This window comes from Microcebus murinus, chromosome 7, assembly GCF_040939455.1.
Source record: "Microcebus murinus isolate Inina chromosome 7, M.murinus_Inina_mat1.0, whole genome shotgun sequence".
NCBI classification, from domain to species: domain Eukaryota; kingdom Metazoa; phylum Chordata; class Mammalia; order Primates; family Cheirogaleidae; genus Microcebus; species Microcebus murinus.
In genome coordinates this window covers 24,808,004-24,822,545 of record NC_134110.1, presented here as the reverse complement: position 1 = coordinate 24,822,545, position 14,542 = coordinate 24,808,004, and the positions used below count along the sequence as shown (strand labels likewise).

At 43.2% G+C, this 14,542-nt stretch overlaps 1 protein-coding gene and 1 pseudogene across 2 annotated transcripts in view; both read right to left on the bottom strand.

Annotated features, from left to right (window-relative positions):
• The window catches only part of ARHGAP39 (Rho GTPase activating protein 39), a 131,909-nt gene that overhangs the window by 107,746 nt on the left and 9,621 nt on the right, over nucleotides 1-14,542 (bottom strand). The window lies entirely within an intron of this gene.
• Nucleotides 3,989-14,374, bottom strand: LOC105868842 (Parkinson disease protein 7 homolog pseudogene; annotated as a pseudogene).

Below are 14,542 nucleotides of genomic sequence, written 5' to 3'. Positions count from 1 at the left end.
AGAAACCATAAGAGATAATACACAATTGTTCTAGGCCCTAAATTTTGAGGCAATCTGTTACACAGCAATAGTAACTGGAGCCATCCCTTACAAAGAAATAACAGTTGAGGTTGTATCAGATTTCAGCATTCACAGACCCTCACTACAAAAACTATTAAAGGATTCAGTTTAGAAAGAAAATAGCCTGCGGGGAAACAATGCTAAGCAGTGAAAATAGAAGATATTGGTAAACTCAGTTACTGACTGTTTAAAAGCTTTTTTATACTAAAAGATAGAACAAGCTTCACTCCACAATAATAACAGAGACTACCCAGGAAGGACAGTCAGTGAATGGCTATCATAGAAAGGAGGCAAATGTAGAATAGGAACATAAAAGAGCAATTCTCAATCCTGGCTGCACATTAAATCACCTGGGAAACTCTAAAAAATTAGTTTTTAAACGTAGCCGAGCTATAATCCTAGCACCTTGGAAGGCAGCTATGCTCACCACTATACCACCAATGTACTTAATCCTAGCACTTTGGGAGGTTGAGGCAGGAGGCTCTCTTGAGGCCAAGAGTTTAAGGCTAGGCAAGCTATGATCTCACCACTGCACTCCAGCCTGGGCAACAGAGCAAGAACTGGTTTCTTAAAAAAAAAAAAAAAAAAAAGGAAAAAAAAGAAACCAAATTAATAAATTAATTTTTTAAAAAGTAGCTGAGGGTAGGGTCCAGTTTCTTAAGTTTTCAAGGTGATTTTAATATGCAGCTAAAGTAGAAAACCGCTGACAGATAAAATAGAAATTAAGGCAAAAAGCATTAATAGGAAACCACAGAAATTACAAATAGTAAAAGGAACAGTCCTAAACACACACAACACCATGCCTGACAGCTATCTGCTCAGGAACGTGTTGCTGAAATGACGGGAAAGGAGGCCCCTTCAAGGAAAGCACAAGCTCCTCCTCCACCACCCCAACGTGAGACATTTGCCTGCACTGGAAATCCCCACAAATACTGACCACCCCACAAGCCTGGAAAACTTGACACTTGACCCCCTCGGTAATGGCCACCCTTATGTTGGTTAGAGAGCCAGAGCTGCAGTCAGGACTGGGACTGGACTTGTCCTCCTGTAAAGACTAGCAATCGTACAAATACGTGAAAAAACGAGCATCAGACACTGAACAACAAGCAGTACAGGACTGTGGTAAATCCCCAGGACAGGGAGACAAGTGAGCTCCTGTCTCCTGGCTGCTGCCTGGAGGCTCTACAGACCATGGCCAAGGACAGGGTCCCAGATGAGGCAACTCTGAACTGAGAAGAGTCAGTCACTGGAAGTGACTGAAACACTGTAAGAAAAAGAGCAGTAAATCTGAAGACAGTAAACGACACTACCCAAACTGCAACACAGAGGAAAAGGACCAGAAAAATGAATGGAGCTCAGTGACCTATGGGACGATACCAAGCAACCTAACATACATGTATGTGTGTGTATGGATTTATATATAAATATATATAAATAACTGGAATACCCCTTCCCAAAATAAAGGGAGAGGGTAATAAAACTAGTTGAAAAAAATACTAGTCAAAAATTTTCCAAATCTGATGAAAACTATAGGTGTGAGAAGCCTGATGAATGCCAAGCAGGAAAAAAAACCATAAAAGCTGCTAAAATCCAGTGAGATAAAACTTCTCATCAGAAGCAGACTTCTGATCAGAAGGAATGCACAGCAGCAAAAAATGAATAGCATCTTTAAAATGCTAAACAAAAGAAAACTATCAATCTAGAATTCCATGTTCAGTTAAAATATCCTTCAAAAATGAAGCCAAAAATAAATATTCTTTTCTTCCTGAGAAACAAAAGTAAAAGTAAGAGAATTAGTTGCCAACAGACCTATACTAAAAGAAATATTAATATTAATTAAATTTCTTCAGGCAGAAAGATAATACCAGATAAAAACCTAAATATGCAAAATGCTATAAAGTACCAGAAATGGCAAATAAGAATGAAAATAAACATTTTTTTCTCATTTTAAAATTTCTTTACATGATTAAGAGGGTCAATTCATCAAGAATATGCAACAATCCTAAATATGTATGCATGTAATAACAGAGCTTCAAAACATGTAGGAAACACAGTACGAAAGTGAAAGGAGTAAGAGACAAATTCAAAAGTTAGTCTAAGGATACGTAAGACTGGCACTGTCTATCAATCCACTTTAACTGACATTTATAAAATGAATTAAAAATTAGATGAAATGGAAAAATTCTTTGAACACAAATTACTAAAGATTACTCATGAAGAAATAATTTGAATAGACAATGTTATCTATTTTAAAAAATCAAATTTATAGGTAAAAACCATCCCACAAAGAAAACTCCAGGCCAAGATGATTTCACTAGTGAATTCCACTAAATATTTAAGAAAAATGGGCTGGGCATGGTGGCTCACACCCGGTAATCCCAGCATTTTGGGAGATTGAGGCGAGAGGATTGCTTGAAGAATGCTTGAGGTCAGGAATTTGAGACCAGCCTGGGCAACACAGTGAGACCTCCATCTCTACAAAAAATAAGAAAAACTAGCCAGGCATGATGGCACCTATAGTCCTAGCTACTTAGGAGGCTGAGGCAGGGGGACTGCTTGAGCCTAGGAGTTCCAAGGCTACAGTGAGCTATGATCATGTCACTTCACCCCAGCCTGGGTGACAGAGCAATACTCTGTCTCAAGAAAAAAAAACAAGAAAGAATGAAAGAAAAATAACAATTCTATACAAATTATTCCACTTCTTTCTAGAAGAAGCATTTCTCCACTTGTTTTATGAAGCCAATATTATACTGCTCTCAAAACCAGACAAAGACATTACAAAAAAACCTACAGATCAGTATCTTTCATGACTTTTGATACAAACATCCTTAAAATTTAAAAATGTTAGTCAATTAAATACAGCAATAAAGGATAACACATCATACCCAAGAATCCCAGGATTGCAAGGTTTAACATTCAAAACCCAATCAGTGAAATTCACCATATTAACAGAGTAAAAAAGAAAAGTGGATGATCTTCACAATAGAGGCAGAAAAAGCAGTTGACAAAATACACCATTCATTCTTTTTTTTTTTTTTGGAAACAGAGTCTCGCTCTGTCACTCAGGCTGCAGTGCAGTGGCATCATCATACCTCACAGAAGCTTTGAACTCCTGGACTCAAGCAATCTTCCTAGCTTGGCCTCCCAAGTAGCTAGGTGGCTAGGACTACAGGTGTGTGCCACCATCCCTGGCTAGTTTTAATTTTTTATAGAGACAAGGTCTGGCTATGTTGCCCGGGCTGGTCTCAAACTCTTGGGCTCAACTGATCCTCCTGCCTCAGTGTCCCAAAGTAAAGGGATTCCAGGCATGAGGCACAGGGCCAGGCCATTCTTAATAAAAACTCTAAGCAAAGAATAGAAAGAAATGTCCTCAACCTGATAAAGGGTATATGTATAAAACCTATAGCTATGTACTACTAGTAAGCCCTCCATATCCATGAGTTTAACTAAACACAGACTGAAATATTTGGGGGGAAAAAAACAATAAAAAATAATGATACAACAATAAAAAGTGATACAAAATTTAAAATACAGTATAACTATTTACACAGCATTTATACTGTATTAGGTATTAGTAATCTAGAGATGATTTGAAGCACATGGGAGGATATGCACAGGTTACATGCAAATACTGCATCATTTTATTAATATATCAGGGACTTAAGCACCCATGGATTTTGGTATCCGAGAGGGTCCTGGAACCAGTGCCCCTCAGATACCAAGGTATGACTATGTCACACTAAACAGGGAAAAACTGAATGCTTTCCCCTCACCACTTTTGTATGATGCTTTACTGGAGGTCCTAGCTGTGCAATAAGGCAAGAAAAAGAAAACACATAGGATTGGAAAATAAATACAACTATCTTTATTCACAGAAAAAATGATTATATATGTAAAAAAATAAAAAACATTAATGTTTAATATTAGGACATATATTAACATTTAATCAATATTAGGGATAAATTTGGCAAAATTTATATGTACACTAAGTACTTCAAAGTACTGATGAAAGACTTTTCAAAGTACTGGATTCATGGTGAGGTATACTAGGTTCATGATGGGATGACACAGCAGTGACAGGTCACTGTCCTAGCCAGTTCTGCTCCCTTCTCTCTATCCACATGTGTGATCCCAAAAGTACTCCCCAGTAAACTTCCTAAATACAAATCTCCATCTCAGAGTTTGCTTCCCATGGAACCCAACATAAACAGTAATTAATAATGTGCGCATTTATAAAGGACACAATTATTATACTCAAAATGGCAGACAGCTAGACAAACAGCTCCATGCTGACATGACAGAGCAATGAAAGTACTATCAACTCCTCATTTACACAGTGAAGGCATTGAGGAAAACATATGCTAACTTCCTACATGTGCTGGGAGGCTTGTAGAATGCTGCTTTATACAATCAGATATAATCATATGAAGTTGCCATTTTCAACACTTTTTGACCTACAAAAACTGAAATTTCAGTTCAGCCTTATATTTCCACTGAGTCTGTCTTGATTACACGACATCTCTGAGGCCGAGGAGTGCTCCCTTTTCAATCACACTGGCCCTCTCACCTAAGAGCAGAGAGGCTAGTGTTCTAAGTCTACATTCCAAGTTTAAACATAACTACAGGACATCTAGAATAGCTCAGGAGGGTAAACAAAGAGATTAGAATATTCCAAACAACCTTTTGTCAAATCCTCTGGCCTTGACTCATTCCCTGGCCTTGACGCCCCACCATGCTGCCATACTCTCTGGCCCATGCTCCCTCTCAAACTGAGCTAACCACATTACTTTCCTCAGCTCCCTCCCCTGGCTGCCTCAAGCGTCCACTTGTTCATGCCCTCTTCAACTGTGGGATACCCCAAGGCTATTTTTCCTCTATACTCTACCCTCTGAACTTTTCATTCTGTTCCTAGTTTCCACTGTAACCTCTGTAGCTAAGTCCCAAATATCTATCTTGACATACCTCGCTCCCAAATGCCAGGTTCACTTCACTTTATGAATGCAATGTGGACATTCCCTAGATGGTATTCCCTCACATGTACCTCAATGGTACTCTCCTCCCCAAATAACTTTTCTCAACCACCACACACACTTGTACTGTGCATCGGATTTCTGTCCACAGCACACTGCACTGCCCCCAGGCTCAAAGGTGTAGGTGCTCTTGGGTCTCCTCTGGGACCCAGGTCCCCACCACTGGCCAACCTATCATGGGCACCTCAGCATCAGCTCGGCAGCCACCTGTTCCCACAAGCCTCAAAGGCCTCTTGCACATTCAAGAGCTAATTCCCTTTTGCTGGCCTCTGGTTAAATAACAGAAGACTTGCCATGCTTTTGGCCTTCCCTCACCCAAACCCATCTCACTGCTACTACCATATTCAAGAATTTCCCAAAAGACCAGCCAAGATTACGTCACTTTCATCATAATAAATAGTCAATGGTGCCCCCAAAATAAAGGGACAATTCTTTTTTTTTTTTTTTAGTTTGCCAAATTCCGTTTATTGTGTAAACAAGGCTCAGAAATGTACAAGCACAATCTGTGGGTTGAGAGATCTCTGTGTAGCTGTCACTTCACAACTATACTCCATGAAAGCAGTACCAAGGGCAGCTTCTTAGCACATTAACCCACCATTTTTTTCAGAGAACACAATGAGAATGGATTACAAGTGGCCTACTTCTCTGAGGGTCAAATTTTTAAGAACAAGTGGAGCCTTCACTTGATCTGCCACCTCCTTGCCACTCAGGGTCTTCACGATGGCAAGCGCAAACTCAAAATTGATCCCTAGGCTGCGGCTTGTGAGGATCAGGCTGTCCTGTTCCACGAGACTCTCAGAATAGCTGTAATGACTTCCATTCATCATTTTGTCTTTAGCAAGTGGGTGTGTTGTAACTTTACTTCCAAAACCTATTTCATGAGCCAACAGAGCAGTGGGACCTGTGCAGATGGCGGCTATGAGCCCCTTCCTTTTTTCCTGTTCCTTCAGTATCTCTTTCATAGCAGCAGACTCAGATAAATACTGTGCACCCAGATTCCCTCCTGGCAGAAACACCACATCATACAACCCCTGTTTTTCTGCATCTTCAAGACTGGCATCAGGACAAATGACAACATCATGACTACACTGTACTGGGTCTTTTCCAGCCAGACCTGCAATGGTGACCTTAATCCCAGCTCGTCTCATGATGTCTACAGGGATCACTGTCTCCATTTCCTCTGCTCCTTTAGCCAAGATGACTGGGGCTCTTTTGGAAGCCATTTTTATGTTATATTTCTGTACCTCGCGTCTCTCCCTACAGACGCGGTGCCTCAGAACACCGGGTGCCACTCACCCCGACCCACACAGAAAGGGGACCAAGGGACAATTCTTATACTAGTAACTTCTGGAACTACACTATTTAATAGTCACTTGTCACTGTGGCTACTTAAATTAATTAAAATTAAATAACACTTAACACCCCAGTCTTGCAAGCCACGATTCAGTGCCCAGCAGCTACAGGTGGCACAGCAGGCTCTGGAACACACCTACTTCATGACCGTGCTTCCCACTTCTGCTCTGATCCAATGAAAACATTTTGCCAGCTGCCCTGAGTCATGCCTCATACTTGCCAGGCCTACCCTCACCTGGACACTTGTTCCCGGGTACACTCTCTCCTTGCCTCTCTTTCAAAGACACGGTACTTAGCGGTCACCCACCCCAAATGGGCCCCTCACCTCTGAACCGCTATTTAACACTTACTTCCATCATTCAAATAACTTTTAATTACGCATAGCAGTAGCTGGTGGTATCTCTTGCATTTCTTATAGAGCTCACTAATTCTATTTATTTTTTCTATTTACACATTCATTCAAAAATTATCTATTTTGTGCTTATGTGTCATTATTATACCAGGCCCTGGCCAGACTATAAACAAAGCTGACATGGTCCCTGCTCTTATATCGTAAAGGAGAAAAACAAGAAACAAATAAAAAGTTAATATATAACTATAAATTCTGGTAACTTCTATTAAAGAATAAAGTTCTATGAGGAAGAAAAGCAGGAAAGATCTACAGTAAATTACATGAGAAAATACCTCTTCTCTAAGCCAAGACCTCAAAGAGGAGAAAGAAGCCACCCCCCTTAAAAAGGGAGATGCCTTCAGGGGACTGAGGGAAGAAACGATCGGCCACTCCAGGGAGAGGAAGGAGGAGGCCTCCAGTCTGATCACAGGCCTCAGAAGGCTCAGAGAACACAAAAAGATTTTTAATTTTGTCCTTAGTACAAAAGCCATTAAGGATTTTAAGCAGGGGAGCAACATGATACTATTTGAATTGGAAGACGACATACTGTCTGATATGAGAACCAGTGACTGGACAGAGCCAGAATGCCCAGAGCCCCAAGGCCAACAGGAACTTAATGTGGTGAGACAGGGACACGAGTGCTGTCCACAGCAGACTCTTATCTCCACAGTGAAGTGCCCTATCATTCAAGCCCAGAAACTGGGCTCTGGCCTCTCAGCTCTAAGTCTTGCCAGCCCTTTAACTCACCTGCCAGGCCCAGTACAGGCCTCAGCAACCGTGTTTCTCTGAAAATAAGGCCTACCCATAGCAGGATTTATAAGCATTTGCGCAATATAAGCCCTGCCTCAAAAATAAGACCTAGTGATGGGCATGGCTATGCAGTGTATCTGCACAACCCAGCGCGGTAAAGATGAGCAGCCCTTCTCATCTGCCCCATCGTGACAGCTACTATCCCAGAGGTGACCAGAAAGGTGTGGGCAGCCCCACCAACAAGGTCGGCTCCCCCTGTCAGGTCCCAGCCATCCTGCACGTGCTGCAAGCTGAGACTTTGAGGGGAAAGTCTCCTCAGTGAAGTGAGGAGCGAGATGCTCTGCTTTAGGTATTGTGTGTCCCCAGGGGGAAGAAGGAAAGCTATGGCTGCCATTTTACTCAGCACTGTGGGCCTCTCTCTCTCTTTTTTTTTAGACAGAGTCTTACTCTGTCGCCCAAGCTAGAGTGCCGTGGTGTCAGCCTAGCTCACAGCAACCTCAAATTCCTGGGCTCCAGCAATCCTTTTGTGTCAGCTTCCCATGTAGCTGGTACTACAGGCATGCACCACCGTGCCCAGCTAATTTTTTCTATATATTTTTAGTTGACCAATTAATTTCTTTCTATTTTTTAGTAAGAGACGGGGTCTTGCTCTTGCTCAGGCTGGAGTCAAACTCCTCACCTTGAGCGATTCGCCCACCTCAGCCTCCCAGAGTGCTAGGATTACAGGCGTGAGCCACCTTGCCTGGACTGTGGGCTTCTCTCACCCTTCACAAACACCAGGGGATAGCGGAAATGATTCAGCAAGCAGTCTCCTACTGAGCTCAGAGAGATCATTTCTGCTCCACTGTGCAGATTGGACCCAGTGCTCACTGGATCTAATAAATAAGCCAGCCCCGCTCATTTAATGAGAGCTCTATTGCTCGACATGAGAGATTGGGTCCAATGGTTCTAAAGGAAATAGAGTTGCAAGAAATTCAGGATGGAATTCGGGGTTTGGAGAGTTATGATGATGTTTCAGAAGACGACGACTTATCTATATTTGAATGTGGATTGTTGTACCATACTTAAAAAAATAACACATCCCCTGAAAACAAGCCCTAGGGTGTCTTCTTGAGGAAAAATAAATATAAGACCCTGTCTTATTTTCGGGGAAACACGAATCCTCAGCTAGATTAGAAACATGCACATCACTACCAAGTCTGACAAGCAGACTCTAAACAGCACCCAACTCGCTGGCACTTGCGCTGGCCCCACTGGAGGGCCAGTCCCAGGCCCTTCACATTCTCACTCAAGTGCTGCCATACCTTGCATTCCCAGGCCTCGGCTGAGGGGCAGTTCTTCCTTTTTCTGTCTCACTCCCATTCTCAGTAATTCACACATCTCAGAGTTCATTCACTTGGAAAGAAAAAGAAGAAAATAGAAACAGCCCACCACCTCACAGAGCAGGTAAGTCTTCAGACATTATTTAAAAAAAAAAAAAAAAGTTACAACATGTCTGAGGAACCCAACAAAGATACCATTGTTAACTGTCTCATGTTTACTTTCAGAAAAAAAATTCTGTGTATATATCAGCATATGAAGAACTATATATTCTTCTTTTCAATTTACCAAAACATAGGTCCTACTACAAATATTGAGAATTGGTATGTTTCTCTTTCTTTCTTTTTCTATCTTTCTCTTTCTCTTTCTCTCTCTCTCTCTCTCTCTCTCTTTCTTTCTTTCTTTCTGTGTATTTTTCTTCTATCACTTTACATTTGGCCACACAGACACAGTCAACTTAACCTTCAGAGCACAGTGTCCCATTGTGTGGACATGTCATAATTCAGTTCCTTTTTGTGAAACACTGAGATTGCACTGGCTTCAGAGTGGAGCATCAATTGCATTTCAGGTTCCACATTCAACCAGTGCTCCTGTGTTTTTAGCTACAGCAGTGCTTAAAGTCCCCTCCCATTCACACTCAGAGTGGACAATCTGCCTGTAGTCCAAGATCCTGTGGCTTTTCTTTTTTTTTTTGAGACAGAGTCTCACTTTGTTGCCCAGGCTAGAGTGAGTGCTGTGGCATCAGCCTAGCTCACAGCAAGCTCAATCTCCTGGGCTCAAGGGATCCTCCTGCTTCAGCCTCCCGAGTAACTGGGACTACAGGCATGTGCGACCATGCCTGGCTAATTTTTTGTATATTTATTTTTAATTGGTCAATTAATTTCTTTCTATTTGTAGTAGAGACGGGATCTTGCTCAGGCTGGTTTCGAACTCCTGACCTCAAGCAATTCCCCCGCCTTGGCCTCCCAGAGTGCTAGGATTACAGGTGTGAGCCACCACGCCCAGCCTGTGGCTCTTCTTACCAGCACCATCACTGAAGCAAGATTCTCCACTCCTCTGAGGGACACCATTGTCCCTGCACAAAGACCCCAGAGAGGCCCCTGGGGTGATACTGGCCCATCCACATGTGTATCACCCTCTCAGTGCCCCCTTCAGAACACATGTAGCCGAAGCATGGGGTCCTGCCCTCAACACTCACTCCTGGATTACCATGCACACACCCTGCACACACGTTCACAGTGTCAATCCGATCAGGCTGTCCCCCTCACCAACAAGCTCTGCGAGTGAAATCCCTCTCTCTCCCCAGCTCTTCCTCACATCACCTGCCTTCTGGCCTCAGATTCTTTCTTTCTAATGAGGGATAACAGCCTCACTCTCATGATATCTCAAATCCCGGGCCCACGCTTACTTAGCAACCCAACTCCCATGGGTAACCCAGTGCTCCCCCAGTCCTCAAAGGCAGCTCAACACACCCTGAGGAAAACCCACTGACCAGCCTCCCCTCCAGTCCCCATATCAGCACATGGCCTGGAGTCCACCTGGCCAACTAACAGCCTCCTCAGCCCATGGCACACCTTCTCTGTCTGTAGCCTCCAGCATCTCCTCCTTCTTCCCCATCCTCATCATCAACTAGGAACCTGTTTCCTTCTCCTCTGAGAAAAGCATCAGAAGAGAACTTCCACAGAGGCTCAGGGACCAGCACACATGCCTCAACCTGCCTGCCCCTGCTGACATGCAGGTCTCTCCATGCTGCCATTTCTTCCCTCCTTCAGGTCAGTCCCAGCAGCATGACACTGGCTATCATTTCTTGTATCTTACAAAATTTGTGAACAAAAAACTTCTATGCTCCTTTGCAGCAAAATCCAGTAAGGAGGCATCTGTCCCTGGTGCCTTTAACTGCTTCTGTCCCATTTTCTCTAAACCCACTCTAATCATGCTTTTATCCACCTACCTCCAAATCTGCTCTTCAGATCACCAAAGACCTCAAGACTGAGCCCAGTGGCAGCTCCCCACCTGCTTTCCTGTCCTCACTGTAGATCAGACCTCCCCCTGCCCATTATCAACCTGGACCACTCTGCCTTCTCTATCAGCCTTCCTCACTTGCCACTGGGCTAAGGCCTTCTTCCCTGCTCCTGGGTGTCTCACTGCAGGAGGCCCCATGCCCAGTCCTGGGCTCTCTTCTCCACCTGGACCCATCATCTAGAGACCTCTGGGCCCATGGCTGCACTCTATCCCTATGCCTGTGACTCTCTAGCTGACACTTCCACCCACTCCCTCTCCTGGGCCCCAGTTGCCCCTGGTGTCTCAGAGGCTCTCAACACAGCACGCCCAACTCAACTTCTGGGCTTCCACTCAAGGCAGTCCACTGTACTTCCACCAGGAAATCTTACTGGTTAACTTCAAAATACGTCTAGAAAACTCAATAAAGAAGATTAAAACAAATGAGGAAAAACATAACAGCTATTTACAGATTCGAACATCCTTTCACTTCATCATTACCACCTGGATGGAGCTTGGGCTACTGTGTCACCTCCTAACCCATCTCCTCACTACCTCCCTCACCCCAGTGGGTTCTCAACACAGCAGCCAGCAGAAGCCTATTAAATGACCAAGCAGGCTGGGCATGGTGGTTCACACATGTAATCCCAGCATTTTGGCAGGCACAGGTAGGAGGATCACTTGAGCCCAGGAGTTTGAGACCAGCCTGGGCAACACAGCAAGAACTTGTCTCTACAAAAAATAAAAAAATTAGTGGGGCATGGTGGTATGCACCTGTAGTCCCCATTACTTGGGAGGCTAAGGCCAGGAGTTTGAGGTTGCAGTGAGCTGTGATAACGCTACTGTACTCTAGCCTGGGAAACAAAGGGTTAACCCTGTCACCAAATAAATAAATAAATAAATAAGGAAGTGAAAAAAATAATCCACAGAATGGGAGAGCACATTTGTAAATCATATATATCTGATAATGGACTTGTATCCAGAATATATAAAGATCACATACTTCAGTGATAAGAGATAAATAGTCCATTTAAAATACATTAGAATGGATCATGGGTAGATAATAATTTTATGTAATTTCTGAAGTTTTCCATAAAGGAAATGAATGGATAAAGGTGGAGCTAGAGACTCTTGCAAAACCCCTCAACTCTTCCTAACTGTATACTAATTCCACAGGTGGGGCATGAGTTGAGAAGTGCCCCCTTCAGGAGACAGTCCAAGCTCTACATACTCAAACAACACCCTCCCACTTGCTCGCTGACACCCAGGTGCCTGCTCATCCGTGCCTCACACTGGACCCTCCAGTCACAAAGAGCTGTTGGCAGCTGCTGACATCTGCTGGTTCCAGCCTCCTGTGCCCCTTTTACCTGAGGTGTGCTCCTCCTGGGCCTGGTCAACAGCCTCAGCCGCTAATACCTCTCCTTTATAGACAAGACATTCCTTCTCTGAAAAGCCCGTATATACTCTGCGATCCTCCAGGGTAGCCACCCTAAGGGTCTCACAAAGATCCCAGGCACACGGCCACCACTGATGTCTATAGGATGTCTACACAATCCACACCCCCATCAGAGGCTTGGTCTATCTCCTTCATCTCAGGTAAGCTGACCGGCAAGTGGCTGGCACATACCAGATGACAGGAGAGCCTGAGAGCAGGATGAGTGTTGAGTGCGCCTGGCAAACACAGAACCAGGCTTGAGAGCCCTGTCAAACCAATGGAGAAGGGCTCTGCCTGAGTGAGACTCATCCCGGGCCCCAGCAGCCTTGAGTAGAAAGCCCCACGCTGTTTCTGGATGCCATCTCTGCTTTCTGCACATGCCTGAATGAGGGTCTCTGGGACTCCACAGCATTAGCCCCCTCTCAGTTTTTAGGAATCAGAGGTTACTTCTGGTACTTATGGTCAAGAGAAGTAGGAATTTTTATGATCCAGTTGAATTCTGAATACAAAATAAAAGACAACACCATGACAATTAAATAGAAAAACAATACAGAGTTTCAGAAATGGCTCACCTTTATTAGTAACACATGCAGCATACAATCTGATGCATAAATAATGTGAGAAGTATGAGTTGGAAAAACTTATATTGCATAGGCTTCAGTACAACCTTAACTGCTAGGAAGATCATGCTGGTCCCTACAGAAATCCCAGAGAAAGGTTAATAGAAAACCATTAGCAGTATCTCAGGGCAAATACTACTGCAAAACTCAACCCATGAAGTCAACTCATCAGCCACTATGTCTGATTAATGCTGGAGCTTCTAGCAGCTTAAAGAGATGACCAAGAGAAAAAGCAGAAAAGATTAAAAGAGCATGCCTCTCGTGTTTGTGTCCTAGCACTCTGGCCAGACAGCTGTGCTGCTCACACCTCACTTCTGTCCTCACTGCCATTGATTACACTCAGTGTTTGTCTTGTCTTAGACCAGCCTACAAGAGGACAGAAAAGAGTTCTGCTGGTTTATCAACCTCTTACTGTTGAAATTAATTTTTAAAAATCTTATACACATATAACACTCAGTAATTTACAAAATCCGCTAAAATTCAGTCATGCTTTAGTCTCACAACAACCCTGAACAATAAACAGAAAAATATCTAATCTGCAAAGAGCCAAGGTTTACATGGTTAAGTGACTTATCTGGGATCAATCACACAATTAGTCTGTGATTGAGTCCAAGTTTAACTCAAGTCTTCTGCACCAAGAACAGTGTTCCATCTGCTACAGCCTGACATCTCAGAAACTGATCAGGGACTTATCACCTCTCAAAACCCCCAGAAATGCATCTACACCAAGGCTCTCTGTGGGTACCAAGCCTTCCAACCCCCACCCTGAAATCTTCCCTTCTGAAAAATTCTAGTCACTCTTGTTTATAAACAGCTTCATTAAGATGTAATTCACATACCATACAATTCACCCATTTTAAGTGTACAACTTTAGACTACTTTTAGTACGTTGACAGGGACAACCTTCACCACAATTTTAGGATATTTTCATTACCCTAATGAAACTCCACACATTTTGGCTGTCGTCCCCCAGCCCCCAGCCCCTTGGAACCATTCCTCTACTTTCTGTCTCTATAAATTTGCCTATTCTGGACATTTGACATAAATGGAATCTTATAGTATGTGCCTGGCTTCTTTCACTCAGTATATTTAAGGTTCATCAATGTTATAGAATAAATCAGTAACTCACTCCTTTTTATTGCCAAATAATATTCCATTGTATGGACAGATCATATTTTGTTTGTTTGTTCATTAGTTGATGAACATCTGAGTTGTTTCCACTTTTCAACCACTACACTGCTGCTGTGAACACTCATGGACAAGTTTCTGTGTGGATGTGTATATTCCTAGTCACTCTTTTTTGTTGTTGTTGTTGTTGAGACAGAGTCTCACTTTGTTGCCCAGGCTAGAGTGAGTGCTGTGGTGTCAGCCTACCTCACAGCAACCTCAAAGTCCTGAGCTCAAGCAATCCTACTGCCTCAGACTCCCGAGTAGCTGGGACTACAGGCATGTGCCACCATGCCTGGCTAATTTTTTCTATATATATGTTAGTTGGCCAATTAATTTCTTTCTATTTATAGTAGAGACAGGCTCTCGCTCTTGCTCAGGCTAGTTTCAACTCCTGACCTTGAGTGATCCACCCGCC